A 17,790-nucleotide genomic window follows, 5' to 3' on the forward strand; every position below is an offset into this window, starting at 1 on the left:
ACAGGGAGATATTCATTGCCTAATGGAACCAGTAGATTATAGTTCCTTTCATTCCACTAGAATTTTAATTAATAAATTCATTTTAATTCATTAATTTTCAGATTATTGCTTAATTCATGGTCACGGAGGTGGGGGGTAGATGGAGTCTTTATTACCATTTGGTGACAGAAAGGCTTAGAAACTTATCCTGAAGAGCACATCAACATATTGCAGGATGCACAGACATATGCAATTTCATATGGCATACATATCTAGGGACAGGTTAGAGGATTGCCAGTTCACATATGATATGTATTTGTTATGTGGAAGAAAAAAATGCAAGTACCAATGAAAACAAAAATGAATGGGGGCTGGTAGGATGTGCAGATTCCACACAGAAGGCAAGCAGTTTAAGAGCTAAACTGGACTACCAGGTACTATGAGGCAGTAATGTTAACTGCTGTGCAACTGTGCCACCCTCTACAGCATAATCAGTCAATCAATATCAGACTGATTTAGCATACAGATATGGGCTAAAAGATGCTGCTTTAGAATGCTGCCTACAGAAACATTACAAAAAATGAATATACGCCATATCTCCGGCACTCATGAGGCACCCAAACATTACTGGTGTCTAAACATACTACTGTTGAGGTCTTACAAACTAGAAAAAAAAGAGAAAAGTATTACAACAAAAAATCTCACCTTTTATCTTAAATCTTATTGATCCCCCCTCGGAGACAGCATTCAGTTGAATTGCCAACAATTCCATAGCTGAATTAATACAGCATCAGAACTTCAAGTCAGTACTTAATAATACATGGCACTTTAGGTTTTGACAAAATGAATCATGACAGCATGTAATGTTCACTATTTCATACCTTCAGTAAATTGTTTTTTCTGAAAGTCTTCAGCATGAACCTTTCTAGAATCTGGATATTAACAATGGCAAGGCCTTCAAAGCTCCAGGGTACCTCCACATGCCCTAACTGCCAGGGTCTTGATCAGTGCCAAATAAAAAAGCAGTTAAGGTGCCAAAACTTTCAGAGCTTTCTTGCAGCTGAGGTGTGCTCCCTCTGAAAAATTTTTTGGAACTGATTGCCAACTAGTGATCCATCAAGGCTGAGTAGAATGGTACCCTGGTCTGGATAACCTTCCACATATTAATCTTTCTGAAGAAAACATTTGTGTTGCTTTAAGTGAATTTAATACACTTATGGTAGAAATATGTAGTTCATGGACTAGCATGCCATGTAGGAGAGTTTAACTTTATAAATGCTTGAATTAGAAAACTTAATTTTTACTTTTATCATTTTTTAGGGACACTAGCTGAATTTTTTACCTCAGTATCAGTACTTTTCCTGTCAAAAGCATTTCTAGCTCTCTCTCAGGCTCTGCTACCTGTCTGTCAGCTTCTTTTTTGTTTAGACTATGGAGCAGCTCCAGTCTCCTTAGCTCTTCCTTCCCAGGTCCACAAGAGGAAAATTGCTATGGCATTTTTGGGTGTCAGGCTGACCCCTTTACTGCAGCTGATGGATGACCCTGCTGTGGCCCGACTTGGTTCCTTGGAACACTCATCAGTGTCTCTTGGTTGCTTTGGTGTAGCTCCTTGTGCAGCCTCTAAGGACCTGGAGTGAGATATGTCTTCTTTGGTTTTATGGTTGTTTCCAGGCAAGGGAGAACCACTCTTTTCAGTCTCTGAGGAAGAAGTGGGTGAAGGTTTACTGCACATCTGGTTAGGATGCCTGATACCTGGGATAGTGTCCCTGTCATGAGACAATCTTTTCCCAGAGAGTTTCCCATGAAGGGAAACCAATAAGCACACCATTGACTACATGAAGCCCACCAAAGACTTAAAACCAAAAAGGCTGACTGGTAGCGTGGTATCCAAGAATAAAACGGCCCAGGTCATGAAGGGAAACCAAATATTACTTCTGTTCTATTACCATGGACAAGGAGGACTTGCTGTGATTTGCTAATGAATTAATTTCTGTTTTTAATATTTCAAAACCTGTTTCTTTACTCACTCCAAAAAGAAAAATATTTCCTTCTCATTCTGACATTGACTCTCGGTGAGAAGAACAGGGAATAGAAGGGGAGTGTGTAATTCCTCAAAATCAGAATCTTCAGCTTCTGGAGAAAAGATTTGCTTCAGATTTCCCTCCAGAAGACCTATTTTTATGACATTGTAGCTAAAACGAATGAGGTATTTCAGTGGGAGCATAATGAAATCCCTACTTAACAGCAAAAGTGTTATGATTTGTTGCAATTGGCTTTTCTTCAGCTTGCAACTTTCCCTCTGCTTTATCTGCCTTTACAGTATGTCTGACGGGAAATGTGCTCCTAAAAACTCTGATAGGTTGTACAAAGTACTTTAAATTCTTATTTTTTTAATCCTAAAGCAGACCCAACAGTTATTTTATATCTACCACTTCTGCTGCTAAAAATATTGCTAATACTAACCCAATTCTCTCTGACAAGTTTGAGGAAGTTTTTCATAGAACAGGAAAAAAGGCTTATTCTTCTGCTACTTCAGTTTTCAATATTTTGAACTGCCAGGCTCACGTGTTAAAAATTTTACTGGCATCTTTTGAGAACATGGTAAAGTTAATTATTAACTTCCCCTCTTCTTTGCTAAAGAATTCAATGAATGCCTTAGTTGTACCTGCTGTTCATGAAACCAGATACTGTAAAGTGTTCTTTTGATTCTGTTGATGCTGTCTCTAGAGCTGCTGCAAGGGATTAAGTTATTAGATTATTTGTTTGGGTATATTCTCAAAACTTGCCAAATAATGTTAACCTGTGAATTTAAATTCTCACTCTAAGGATGTGCTGTTTGGCACTTCTGCTGCTAAGGTACTTAAAACATTTGATAGAAAAGGAAAATTGACTCAAGCGGTGACCCAATTTTTTTAAACCTTCCTTTTCTAAGCTGAATAAAAACTTTCTCGACCTCAGTACCCCTTTTCAAAAAGCAGTTTAAGCAGCAAGGTGCAAATAAATAGGATTTTAAAAGCAGTGTCAAGGAGCGCCTAAAAAGAAAGGGAAATCCTCCCAGAGCAAAAGATAGTCCAGAACATCAGAATGACTACTTGCCTGTCTAGGTATCTCCTCCTTCCATCCTAGCACTCCATTCCTTAACCTAAGTCTGCATCTTTCCCAGTGGTATCGGATTGTTTCAGAAAAATGAGTTCTGAAGGTAATTCAGTAGGGACAGAGATGGCAAAGGAAGGCCCTCAATCCTTTTCAGGGGAGTCATCCTCATCTTGTAAATCAACATCCCTATTTCCTCCATTCCATTCCATTCCAGTTTCATAGCATATGTTGTTTTTTTTGGGGGGGGGGGCATAGAAATAATGCCCCTCAGATCAGATGAGCAATTTTTTTATGCAAGGATCTTTCTGTTGCCAAAGAAAGAAGGAATTTGAGGACCAGTCCTAGACTTTTACTTTTTGTCGAGGTCCCATAGTTCAAAATGATGATCGTCATATTGATCACTGCTTCTGTAGCTTTAAATATATGGGTTATATTCTGCCAAGGATATAACAGCCGACCGGCATTCAAAGCTTCTGGGCACTTTTCATTTGCCCAAACTGTCAGACAACTTGAGTTGAGTTGACTAAAAGACAAGTTTGCCTGCAAAGCTCTTCAGAGCTTTACTGCAGCTGAAGAGTATGCTCCTCTGAGGCTTTTGAGGATTGACTCAACTTGTGCTTTCCTTTGCTGGGCAGATAAGTTCCCTTTGGAAAAAAATGTCCAGTTTATTTATGTTCTTACTTTCATGTTCAAGAACGTTATTTTAAAGGTAGCAGTGTTGTGTTTTAATAGGCTATCTTGAGACAGTAACATTTTTACATGCACTTATTTTTTTCTGTCAGCTTAAAAGTAGTGTAAAGTATCTGACAAAAGAATTCTGTGAAGAAATTGTGTTTATTTATCTTTTGTGGGGCTGGTATAGCATTTTAATGTACTCTTTACTCTGTCTTTCTGTCAAACTAAACTAACTTTTGTGGATTGCTAGCATTTGCTGGCATTTGTAGCTTGTCTTATCCAGGAAAGAGGCATAATTTTCGCTTTGACCATGAAACAGACCACTGGTCCCATGGTTGGTCCTTCTTCCAGCCACAAAAAGAAAATGTTAAGCAAATGGTCTTTGCCACCACAGCAGGCTAGCAGGTGGGTGACTCAGCTGTGGCCATTTATTGCACCTCAGACCACTTGTCTTTTAGTCTGGATTCCTCTAGTTTTGTGCCTAAAGCCACTATGTACACGGGGTCAGCCGTGTCCTCTGCAGGTGTTGGGATCCCCTTAATGGGCAAGGGAGAGCCACTCTTGTCATCCTAGGAGAAGGAACAAGGAAGGTTTTCCTGTTTTGTCAGAATGGCATGCCAATGCCTGTGGAATTAGCTGCTGTCAAAAAGGGGCAAGATTTTTCAGCCCTCCTTTTCCAAATTGTCCAAGGGTTCTATCTCCTCATCCAGATTTAACAAAAGCCAGAACAATTGATCTCAACAAAATTCAGGTAAATGAATACTTAAGAAGAAATAGCAAGGGGGTTCCAAAAAGAAGTCTTAAGCCTCCCAAAACTAAAGACAGCACCTTGTGACCTCCTCCCACCCTGGACATTTTTTTTTTCTTTCATAAAGTCTGACTCGTCATTTTTCTCTTTGGCAACAGATTGTTTCAGACAAATGGGTTCTGAAAATCATGCACCAAGGTTGCAGATGGCAGTGGCAGGAAATTTTTCCTTTCCAAGGGGACATTCCTCATCCTCCAGAATAGACTGTCTTTTTGTTTTAAACTGTTCTTCATCACATGCTGTCCCAAGGAACCAGTTCCTCCTTCCTAGATGGGGAAATGTTTTTATTCAAGGATGCTCCTAGTGCTAAAGAAAGAAACTGCTTGGAGACCAGTTCTGGGTCTTTCTTTCCTAACCCTGTTTGTGTTGGTGCCCAAATTCCAAATGATGTCACTTTGCAACCTGTTACTTCCTCTTCGTCTTCCAAGTTTTCAGGTAACACTAGACTTAAAAGATACTTATCGCATGCCTATTTAACCAGACTTCAGACATTTCTTGAGGTTTTTTTGTGTCTGAGTCACATTATTAGTACTCTATCTTACACTTTGGACCATTCACTGCACCAAGAGTGTTCACAAGGCCTCTAACTCCAGTTATAACCCATTGTAGGCTAGGAGTCTGTGGATGTAAGAAGTAGATAGGGGTGTGTATATGTGTGTATGCAAGAAGTAGGTGTGTGTGTTTGTAAGTAAGTGGAGGTTGGAGTGTGGCGGGTAAGAGGAGGGGGGTCATACGTTGCAAATTGTTTCCGCAGAGGAAAATTAATTGGGCTGAACAGGTGCAAATTGCTGTCCGCATAGTCGGGTTTATTATTGCTTTCATATGGTGTTTGTAAGCAGGAATAGTATCTTTACATAAGAGTAAATTAGGCCCCACACCAGCAGATATTCTGTTTTAACAACTTAGGAGTTTGTAAGAGGTGCTTTTTCACGACGGCAGTAGAAGATGCCAACTACACCTGTGCTTTATGCGGATTGTCCTTTACCTTATACACAGGGAAGGTGATGGGATGATAGGAGAGCTTGTGTCATGAAGAGAATTGCTGACACTAGAACATATTTATTTTCTGATAGCTCATTTTACTAGTTAGGAGAGTTAATTGGGAGAGATGTCCGCCCCTCTTAGCATCATTTAAAGTGCATCATCTTGCAGCAATAAACCTGAAAAGTGTGGTCCTCTAGTTGTCTGAATCTCTCCCAGTCCTGAAGTAATGCTAGAGTGATTCTGAATGGGCACTAAAAAGGATATTTTTCTCATTTGTAACCTGTGACATCGCTAATGGCTGTTAACAGTGACTGACAAAAGTGAACATTTTTTTCTTATGTAAATTAATCGTAACGCTTTCAGAGTATGGGAGAGCATCTCTCCACCACCTCTTATGAAATACAGCCTGGTAATTTAGCTTCGGGCAGTTTATCTTTTGCATAGCTTTCAACAGTTCTAGATTTTTGTCATGCTCCTCGTAAAAAAAAAATTATATTTTTGGTAAATCACTGAAGATTACCACCAATGAAGCCAGACATTAAATTTCCATACATAATCTTCAAAGTGCAGGTTGATGTAAAACCTGTTGTTCTGTTAACTTTCTAAGTGAATTAAAAATAATAATTAAAAATTGTGCTGTATATTGGGCCTTTGTGCAATTCTTGGGCTAAAGAAGTTGAGAGCTATTAAAGTCATGGGGCATAATAATACTGCAGAAAATGAGTCATCAAAACTGCCTGCCTACTTAATTGATATTAACATGACAAAATTAGTAAATGCAACCAGAAAAATATGCACTCTGTAATTATTAAAGTCACTATAGGCTGAGACTTCTTGAGTAATCTGTGTGCGTCCTAATAGTGGTGTTACCTGATGTGTGTAAGAACATCACTTGACTCCAAAGCTTCATTTGCAAAGGATCCATTTAGTCTGTTTACTACTACTGCTTTACCTGAATTGTTTACACATACTGACAAAAAATGCAGTTTGGGCACAAGAACGGTACATCTACTCTGCACCTACAATTGTCTTCCCTAATTGTATCAACAACATCTGTCAGCTTGCCCAAAGCTTGTGCTCTGATTCTCTCCTCTCAGATAAACTAAATCTGCTCCATGATTTGCAATGTCAGTGTCTCTGCTGATAACACAGCACCTTGTGGGGGTAGGCTGTGTGGAGTGTATACAATGCAGCAACTGGCTCAGGGTTGTGCTTGTGCTTCTGCTGACACATGCACCTGAACAGGAACATCAGAGCAGATTTTATTTCTGAGTTATTTATAGCACTTTTATTTTACTCACTGTGTTTAAGGTATTAAGTAGAATTTTCTACAATTGTTAAGCATCTGGTTGGGTTTGTTTGTTCTGATTTCCTGGAAGGAGTGTATCATATAACTTGTTTGCATTTAAAAACATTGTCTAGATCCTTTATCTGTTTAAACATTTCTGCAGTTTTTCTACCTAAGTAGTGTTGGTAGAGTAGCATTGTCCATATTCAGACATTGTGTTTTGTGCCTAGTTGTTTGTTAATAGAGGTTGTGTGTCTGAGCACATGTCCCAGGCCATCATAGCCTAGCCAAGGCCAGTATAGCATTTCAGTGAGAGTGAATTATTTGTGGTCATTGGCTGACTGGGATTGCCTGGACTATGCCTTGGAGTAAGCACCTCATTGGTTCTTTCAAGCTTTTATTAAAGTTGTTTCAGGTTTCAACTTTGTTACTTAAGAAGTTAACTTGTGACTGTTCCTGCTATTTCACACTGAGGTAATTGGAGGAAGTCGGAGGAAGGGTTCTAAGCTAACTAATCTGTGGTATATAACAGTATGTATCCTGTTTTTTGCTTATTTCTGAGTTATTTATAGCACTTTTTATTTTACTCACTGTGTGTGAGATATTAAGTCGAATTTTTTATAATTGTTAAGCAACTGGTTGAGTTTTTTTGTTTGGATTTCCTGCTAAGAGTGCATCGTATAACTTGTTTGCATTTAAAAGCATTCTCTAGAGTCTCCTTGATCCTTTAACTGTTTAAACATTTCTGCAGTTTTTCTACCTAAGTAGTGTTGGTAGTGTTGGATTTTCCATATTCAGGCTTGTGTTTTGTGCCTAGTTGTTTGTTAACATTAAGTATCCTGTTTTTTGCTTATTTCTGAGTTATTTATAGCACTTTTATTTTACTCTCTGTGTGTGAGGTATTAAGTCGAATTGTTTATAATTGTTAAGCAACTGGTTGAGTTTTTTTGTTTGGATTTCCTGCTAGGAGTGCATCGTATAACTTGTTTGCATTTAAAAGCATTCTCTAGAGTCTCCTTGATCCTTTATCTGTTTAAACATTTCTGCAGTTTTGCTATCTAAGCAGTGTTGGTAGTGTAGGATTGTCCATATTTAGGCTTTTGTTTTGGGACTTGTTCTTTGTAAGTAGAGGCTGTTTGTGGTCATTGGCTGACTGGGGTTGCCTGGACTACGCCTTCCAGTAAGCACCTCAATGTTTTTTTCAAGCTTTTTTTTAAGTTGCTTCAGGTTTCAACTTTGTTACTTAAGAAGTTAACTTGTGACTGTTTCTGCCATTTCACACTCAGCTAATCGGAGGAAGTCGGAGGAAGAGCTCTGAGTGAACTAATCTGTGATATATAACATTAAGTATCCTGCTTTTTGCTTATTTTTTAGCACTTTTATTTTACTCACTGTGTGTTAGGTATTAAGTAGAATTTTCTACAATTGTTAAGCATCTGGTTTGGTTTGTTTGTTCTGATTTCCTGCTAGGAGTGTATCATATAACTTGATTGCATTTAAAAGCATTCTCTAGAGTCTCCTTGATCCTTTATCTGTTTAAACATTTCTGCAGTTTTTCTATGTAAGTAGAGTTGGTAGTGTAGAATTGTCCATATTCCAGCTTGCGTTTTGGACCTAGTTGTTTGTTAGTAGAGGCTGTGTGTCTGAGCACATGTCCCAGGCCATCATAGCCTAGCCAAGGCCAGTATAGCATTTCAGTGAGAGTGAATTGTTTGTGATCATTGACTGACTGGGGTTGCCTGGACTACGCCTTGGAGTAAGCACCTCATTGGTTCTTTCAAGCTTTTATTAAAGTTGTTTCAGGTTTCAACTTTGTTACTTAAGAAGTTAACTTGTGACTGTTCCTGCCATTTCACACTGAGTTAATTGGAGAAAGTCGGAGGAAGGGTTCTAAGCTAACTAATCTGTAGTATATAACAGTATGTATCCTGTTTTTTGCTTATTTCTGAGTTATTTATAGCACTTTTATTTTACTCACTGTGTGTGAGATATTAAGTCGAATTTTTTACAATTGTTAAGCATCTTTTTGGGTTTGTTTGTTCTGCTTTCCTGCTAGGAGTGTATCATATAACTTGTTTGCATTTAAAAGCATTCTTTACTGTCTCCTTGATCCTTTATCTATTTAAACATTTCTGCAGTTTTGCTATCTAAGTAGTGTTGGTAGTGTAGGATTGTCCATATTTAGGATTTTGTTTTGGGCCTTGTTCTTTGTTAGTAGAGGCTGTGTGTCGGAGCACAGTTCCCAAGCCATCATAGCTTATCCAAGGCCAGTATACATTTCAGTGAGAGTGAGTTGTTTGTGGTCATTGGCTGCCTGGGGTTGCCTGGGCTATGCCTTGGTGTAAGCACCTCTATGTTTTTTTTCAAGCTTTTTTTAAAGTTGTTTCAGGTTTCAACTTTGTTACTTAAGAAGTTAACTTATGACTGTTTCTGCCATTTCACACTGAGCTAATCGGAGGAAGAGCTCTGAGCTAACTAATCTGTGATATATAACATTACGTATCCTGCTTTTTGCTTATTTTTTGAGTTATTTATAGCACTTTTATTTTACTCACTGTGTGTGAGGTATTAACTAGAATTTTCTACAATTGTTAAGCATCTGGTTGGGTTTGTTTGTTCTGATTTCCTGCTAGGAGTGTATCATATAACTTTTTTTGCTTTAAAAGCATTCTCTAGAGTCTCCTTGATCATTTATCTTTTTAAACATTTCTGCAGTTTTTCTACCTACGTAGTGCTGGTATTATAGCATTGTCCATATTCAGGCTTGTGTTTTGGGCCTAGTTGTTTGTTACTAGAGGCTGTGTGTCTGAGCACATGTCCCAGGCCATCATAGCCTAGCCAAGGCCAGTATAGCATTTCATGGAGAGTGAATTGTTTGTGGTCATTGGCTGACTGGGTTTGCCTGGACTACGCCTTGGAGTAAGCACCTCATTGGTTCTTTCAAGCTTTTATTAAAGTTGTTTCAATATTTAAATTAGTTACTTAAGAAGTTAACTTGTGACTGTTTCTGCCATTTCACACTGAGCTAATTAGAGGAAGTCAGAGGAAGGGCTCTGAGCTAACTAATCTGTGATATATAACATTATGTATCCTATTTTTTGCTTATTTCTGATTTCTTTATAGCGCTTTTATTTTACTCACTGTGTGTGAGGTATTAAGTCGAATTTTCTACAATTGTTAAGCAGATGGTTGGGTTTGTTAGTTCTGATTTCCTGCTAGGAGTGTATCATATAACTTTGTTTGCATTTAAAAGCATTCTCTAGAGTCTCCTTTATCCTTTATCTGTTTAAACATTTCTGCAGTTTTTCTATGTAAGTAGTGTTGGTAGTATAGCATTGTTCATATTCAGGCTTGTGTTTTGGGCCTAGTTGTTTGTTAGTAGAGGCTGTGTGTCTGAGCACATGTTCCAGGCCATCGTAGCCTAGCCAAGGCCAGTATAGAATTTCAGTGAGAGTGAATTGTTTATGGTCATTGACTGACTGGGGTTACCTGGACTACACCTTGGAGTAAGCACCTCATTGGTTCTTTCAAGTTTTTTTTTAAAGTTGTTTCAGGTTACAACTTTGTTACTTAAGAAGTTAACTTGGGACTTTTTCTGCCATTTCACACTTAGCTAATTGGCGGAAGTTGGAGTGAGGGCTCTAAGCTAACTAATCTGTGATATATAACATTAAGTATCTTTTTTAGCTTATTTCTGAGCTATTTATAGCACTTTTATTTTATTCATTGTGCGAGAGGTATTCAGTACAATTTTCTACAATTGTTAAGCATCTGGTTGGGTTGGTCTGTTCTGATTTCCTGCTTGGAGGGTATCATATAACTTGTTTGCATTTAAAAGCATTCTCTAGAGTCTCCTTGGACCTTTATCTATTTAAACATTTCTGCAGTTTTTCTACCTAAGTAGTGTTGGTAGTGTAGCATTTTCCATATTCAGGCTTGTGTTTTGGGCCTAGTTGTTTGTTAGTAGAGGCTGTGTGTCTGAGCACAGTTCCCAAGCCATCATAGCTTATCCAAGGCCAGTATACATTTCAGTGAGAGTGAGTTGTTTGTGGTCATTGGCTGCCTGGGGTTGCCTGGACTATGCCTTGGAGAAGCACCTCAATGTTTTTTTCAAGCTTTTTTTAAGTTGTTTCAGGTTTCAACTTTGTACTTAAGAAGTTAACTTATGACTGTTTCTGCCATTTCACACTGAGCTAATCAGAGGAAGTGCTCTGAGCTAACTAATCTGTGATATATAACATTAAGTATCCTGCTTTTTGCTTAATGTTTGAGTTATTTATAGCAGTTTTATTTTACTCACTGTGTGTGAGGTATTAACTAGAATTTTCTACAATTGTTAAGCATCTGGTTCAGTTTGTTTGTTCTGATTTCCTGCTAGGAGGGTATCACATAACTTTTTTTGCTTTAAAAGCATTCTCTTGAGTCTCCTTGATCCTTTATCTGTTTATACATTTCTGCTGTTTTCTACTTAAGTAGTGTTCATAGTGTAGCATTGTTCATATTCAGGCTTGTATTTTGTGCCTAGTTGTTTGTTAGTAGAGGCTGTGTGTCTGAGCACATGTCCCAGGCCATCATAGACTAGCCAAGGCCAGTATAGCATTTCAAGGAGAGTGAATTGTTTGTGGTCATTGGCTGACTGGGTTTGCCTGGACTACTCCTTGGAGTAAGCACCTCATTGGTTCTTTCAAGCTTTTATTAAAGTTGTTTCAGGATTTAACCTAGTTACTTAAGAAGTTAACTTGTGACTGTTTCTGCCATTTCACACTGAGCTAATCATTGTTATTCGGAGGAAGGGCTCTGAGCTAACTAATCTGTGATATATAACATTATGTATCCTGTTTTTTGCTTATTTCTGAGTTATTTATAGCACTTTTATTTTACTCACTGTGTGTGAGGTATTAAGTAGAATTTTTTACAATTGTTAAGCATCTGGTTGGATTTGTTTTTCTGATTTTCTTCCTGGAGTGTATCATATAACTGGTTTGCATTTTAATGCATTTTCTACAGTCTCCTTGATCCTTTATCTATTTAAACAATTCCACATTTTTTTAAGTAGTGTTGGTAGTGTAGCATTGTCCATATTTTTTGTTTTGGGCCTAGTTGTTTGTTAGTAGAGGCTGTGTGTTTGAGCACATGTTCCAGGCCATCATAGCTTAGGCAAGGACTGTATAGCATTTCAGTGGGAGTGAATTGTTTGTGGTAATTGGCTGACTGTGGTTGCCTGGACTACGCCTTGGAGTAAGCACCTCATTGGTTCTTTCAAGCTTTTTTAAAGTTGTTTAAGGTTTCATCTTTGTTACTTAAGAAGTTAACTTGTCACTGTTTCTACCATTTCACACTGAGCTAATCAGAGGAAGTTGGAGGAATGGCTATGAGCTAACTAATCTCTGAAATATAACATTAAGTGTCCTTTTTTGCTTATTTCTGAGATATTTATAGCACTTTTATTTTACTCACTGTGTGTGAGGTATTAAGTAGAATTTTCTACAAGTGTTAAGCATCTGGTTGTGTTTGTTTGTTCTGATTTCCTGCTAGGAGTGTATCAAATAACTTGTTTGCATTTAAAAGCATTCTGTAGAGTCTCCTCGATCCTTTATCTGTTTAAACATTTCTGCAGTTTTTCTACCTAAGTAGTGTTGGTAGTGTAGGTTTTTTCATATTCAGGCTTGTGTTTTGGGCCTAGTTGTTTGTTAGTAGATGCTGTGTGTCTGAGCACATGCCCCAGGCCATCATAGCCTAGCCAAGGCCAGTATAGCATTTCAGTGAGAGTGAATTGTTTGTGGTCATTGGCTGACTGGGATTGCCTGGACTACACCTTGGAGGAAGCACCCCACTGGCTCTTTCAAGCTTTTATTAAAGTTGTTTCAGGTTTCAACTTTGTTACTTAAGAAGTTAACTTGTGACTGTTTCTGCCATTTCACACTGAGCTAATTGGAGGGAGTCGGATGATGGGCTCTGAGCTAACTAATCTGTGATAGATAACATTATGTATCCTGTTTTTTCTTATTTCTGAGTTATTTATAGCACGTTTATTTTACTCACTGTGTTTGACGTATTAAGTCAAATTTTCTACATTTGTTAAGCTTCTGGTTGGGTTTGTCTGTTCTGATTTCCTGTTAGAAGTGTATCATATAACTTGTTTGCATTTGAAAGCATTCTCTAGAGTCTCCTTGATCCTTTATCTGTATAAACATTTCTGCAGTTTTTCTATCTAAGTAGTGTTGGTAGTATTGCATTGTCCATATTCAGTTTTTCTTTCTAAGTAGTGTTGGCTGTGAAGCATTGTCCATATTAAGGCTTTTGTTTTGGGCCTAGTTGTTTGTTACTAGAGCCTGTGTTTCTGAGCACATGTCCCAAGCCATCATAACTTAGCCAAGGCCAGTATAGCATTTTAGTTAGAGTGAATTGTTTGTGGTCATTGGCAAACTGGGGTTGCCTGGACTACGCCTTGGAGTAAGTACTTCATTGGTTCTTTCCAGCTTTTTTTAAAATTGTTTCAGGTTTCAACTTTATTAATTACGAAGTTAACTTGGTAATGTTTCTTCCATTTCACACTGAGCTAATCGGAGGAAGTCAGAGGAAGGGCTCTAAGCCAACTAATATTTGATATACAATGTTAAGTATCCTGTTTTTTGCTTATTTCTGAGCTATTTATAGCACTTTTATTTTATTCATTGTGCGTGAGGTATTCAGTAGAATTTTCTACAATTAAGCATCTGGCTGGGTTTGTTTGTTCTGATTTCCTGCTAGGAGTGTATCATACAACATGTTTGCATTTAAAAGCATTCTCTTGAGTCTCCTTGATCCTTTATCTGTTTAAACATTTCTGTAGTTTTTCTATCTAAGTAGTGCTGGTAGTGTAGCATTGTCTATATTTAGGCTTTTGTTTTGGGCCTACTTGTTTGTTAGTAGAGGCTGTGTGTTTGAGCGCAGTTCCCAAGCCATCAAAGCTTAGCCAAGGCCAGTGTCCATTTCAGAAAGAGTGAATTGTTTGTGGTCATTGGCTGACTGGGGTTGCCTGGACTACGCTTTGGAGTAAGCACCTCACTGTTTTTTTCAAGCTTTTTTTAAAGTTTTTTCAGGTTTCAACTTTGTTACATAAGAAGTTAACTTGTGACTGTTTCTGCCATTTCACACTGAGCTAATCGGAGGAAGTCGGAGGAAGAGCTCTGAGCTAACTAATCTGTGATATATAACATTAAGTATCCTGCTTTTTGCTTATTTCTGAGTTATTTATAGCACTTTTATTTTACTCACTGTGTGTTAGGTATTAAGCAGAATTTTCTACAATTGTTAAGCATCTGGTTGGGTTTGTTTGTTCTGATTTCCTGCTAGGATTGTATCATATAACTGGTTTGCATTTAAAAGCATTCTCTAGAGTCTCCTTCATCCTTTATCTGTTTAAACATTTCTGCAATTTTTCTATCTAAGTAGTGGTTGTAGTGTAGCATTGTCCATATTTAGGCTTTTGTTTTGGGCCTGGTTGTTTGTTAGTAGAGGCTGTGTGTCTCAGCACAGTTCCAAAGCCATCATAGCTTAGCCAAGGCCAGTGTACATTTCAGTGAGAGTGAATTGTTTGTGGTCATTGGCTGACTGGGGTTGCCTGGACTACGCCTTGGAGAAAGCACCTCACTGTTTTTTTCAAGCTTTTTTTAAAGTTTTTTTCAGGTTCCAACTTTGTTACTTGAGAAGTTAACTTGTGACTGTTTCTGCCATTTCACATTGAGATAATCGGAAGAAGTCGGAGGAAGAGCTCTGAGCTATCTAATCTGTGATATATAACATTAAGTATCCTGCATTTTGCTTATTTCTGAGTTATTTATAGCACTTTTATTTTACTCACTGTGTGTTAGGTATTAAGCAGAATTTTCTACAATTGTTAAGCATCTGTTTGGGTTTGTTTGTTCTGATTTCCTGCTAGGAGTGTATCATATAACTTGTTTGCATTTAAAAGCATTCTCTTTTGTCTCCTTGATCCTTTATCTGTTTAAACATTTCTGCAGTTTTTCTAGTGTTGGCAGTATAGCATTGTCCATATTCAGGCTTGTGTTTTGGGCCTAGTTGTTTGTTACTAGAGGCTGTGTGTCTCAGCACATGTCCCAAGCCATCATAGTTTAGCCAAGGCCAGTATAGCATTTTAGTGAGAGTGAATTGTTTGTGGTCATTGGCTGACTGGGGTTGCCTGGACTACGCCTTGGAGTAAGCACCTCATTGTTTTTTTCCAAGCTTTTTTTAAAGTTGTTTCAGGTTTCAACTTTGTTGCTTAAGAAGTTAACTTGGGACTGCTTCTGCAATTTCACACTGAGCTAATCGGAGGATGTCGGAGGAAGGGCTCTGAGCGAAGTACTCTGTGATATATAACGTTAAGTATCCTGTCTTTTGTTTATTTCTGAGCTTTTTATTACACTTTTATTTTATTCATTGTGCGAGAGGTATTCAGTAGAATTTTCTACAATTGTTAAGTATCTGGTTGGGTTTGTTCTGATTTTCTGCTAGGAGTGTATCATATAATTTGTTTGCATTTAAAAGCATTCTGTAGAGTCTCCTTGATCCTTTATCTGTTTAAACATTTCTGCAGTTTTTCTTTCTAAGTAGTGTCGGTTGTGTAGCATTGTCCATATTAAGGCTTTTGTTTTGGGCCTAGTTGTTTGTTAGTAGAGACTGTGTGTCTGAGCACAGTTCCAAATCCATTATAGCTTAGCCAAGGCCATTATAACATTTTAGTTAGAGTGAATTGTTTGTGGTCATTGGCTGACTGGGGTTGCCTGGACTACGCCTTGTAGTAAGTACTTACTTGGTTCTTTAAAGCTTTTTTTAAAACTGTTTCAGGTTTCAACTTTGTTAATTAAGAAGTTAACTTGTGACTGTTTCTGCCATTTCACACTGAGCTAATCGGAGGAAGTCAGAGGAAGGGCTCTGAGCTAACTAATCTGTGATATATAACGTTAAGTATCCTGTTTTTTGCTTATTTCTGAGCTATTTATAGCACTTTTATTTTATTCATTGTGCGTGAGGTATTCAGTAGAATTTTCTACAATTGTTAAGCATCTGGTTGGGTTTGTTTGTTCTGATTTCCTGCTAGGAGTGTATCATATAACTTGTTTGCATTTAAAAGCATTCTCTTGAGTCTCCTTGATCCTTTATCTGTTTAAACATTTCTGCAGTTTTTCTATCTAAGTAGTGTTGGTAGTGTAGCATTGTCCATATTTAGGCTTTTGTTTTGAGTAGAGGCTGTGTGTCTGAGCACAGTTCCCAAGCCATCAAAGCTTAGCGAAGGCCAGTGTACATTTCAGTGAGAGTGAATTGTTTGTGGTCATTGGCTAACTGGGGTTGCCTGGACTACGCCTTGGAGTAAGCACCTCACTTGTTTTTTCAAGCTTTTTTTAAATTTTTTTCAGGTTTCAACATTGTTACTTAAGAAGTTAACTTGTGACTGTTTCTGCCATTTCACACTGAGCTAATCGGAGGAAGTCGGAGGAATAGCTCCGAGCTAACTAATCTGTGATATATAACTTTAAGTAACCTGCTTTTTGCTTTTTTCTGAGTTATTTATAGCACTTTTATTTTACTCACTGTGTTTTAGGTATTAAGTAGAATTTTCTACAATTGTTAAGCATCTGGTTGGGTTTGTTTGTTCTGATTTCCTGCTTGGAGTGTATCATATAACTTGTTTGCATTTATAAGCATTCTCTAGAGTCTCCTTGATCCTTTATCTGTTTAAACATTTCTGCAGTTTTTCTACCTAAGTAGTGTTGCTAGTGTTGCATTTTCCATATTCAGGCTTGTGTTTTGTGCCTAGTTGTTTGTTAATAGAGGTTGTGTGTCTGAGCACATGTCCCAGGCCATCATAGCCTAGCCAAGGCCAGTATAGCATTTCAGTGAGAGTGAATTATTTGTGGTCATTGGCTGACTGGGATTGCCTGGACTACACCTTGGAGGAAGCACCCCACTGGCTCTTTCAAGCTTTTATTAAAGTTGTTTCAGGTTTCAACTTTGTTACTTAAGAAGTTAACTTGTTACTGTTTCTGCCATTTCACACTGAGCTAATTGAAGGAAGTCAGAGGAAGGGCTCTGAGCTAACTAATATTTGATATACAACATTAAGTATCCTGTTTTTTGCTTATTTCTGAGCTATTTATAGCACTTTTATTTTATTCATTGTGCGTGAGGTATTCAGTAGAATTTTCTATGATTGTTAAGCATCTGGTTGGCTTTGTTTGTTCTGATTTCCTGCTGGGAGTGTATCATATAACATGTTTGCATTTAAAAGCATTCTCTTGAGTCTCCTTTATCCTTTATCTGTTTAAACATTTCTGCAATTTTTCTAAGTAGTGGTTATAGTGTAGCATTGTCCATATTTAGGCTTTTGTTTTGGCCTAGTTGTTTGTTAGTAGAGGCTGTGTGTTTGAGCACAGTTCCCAAGCCATCAAAGCTTAGCCAAGGCCAGTGTCCATTTCAGTGAGAATGAATTGTTTGTGGTCATTGGCTGACTGGGGTTGCCTGGTCTATGCTTTGGAGTAAGCACCTCACTGTTTTTTTCAAGCTTTTTTAAAATTTTTTTCAGGTTTCAACTTTGTTACATAAGAAGTTAACTTGTGACTGTTTCTGCCATTTCACACTGAGCTAATCGGAGGAAGTCGGAGGAAGAGCTCTGAGCTAACTAATCTGTGATATATAACATTAGGTATCCTGCGTTTTGCTTATTTCTGAGTTATTTATACACTTTTACTTTACTCACTGTGTGTTAGGTATTAAGCAGAATTTTCTACAATTGTTAAGCATCTGGTTGGGTTTATTTGTTCTGATTTCCTGCTAGGATTGTATTATATAACTGGTTTGCATTTAAAAACATTCTCTAGAGTCTCGTTCATCCTTTATCTGTTTAAACATTTCTGCAATTTTTCTATCTAAGTAGTGGTTGTAGTGTAGCATTGTCCATATTTAGGCTTTTGTTTTGGCC

Source organism: Protopterus annectens, chromosome 1.part2 (genome assembly GCF_019279795.1).
Source record: "Protopterus annectens isolate FY-2018-M chromosome 1.part2, PAN1.0, whole genome shotgun sequence".
Classification (NCBI taxonomy): domain Eukaryota; kingdom Metazoa; phylum Chordata; order Ceratodontiformes; family Protopteridae; genus Protopterus; species Protopterus annectens.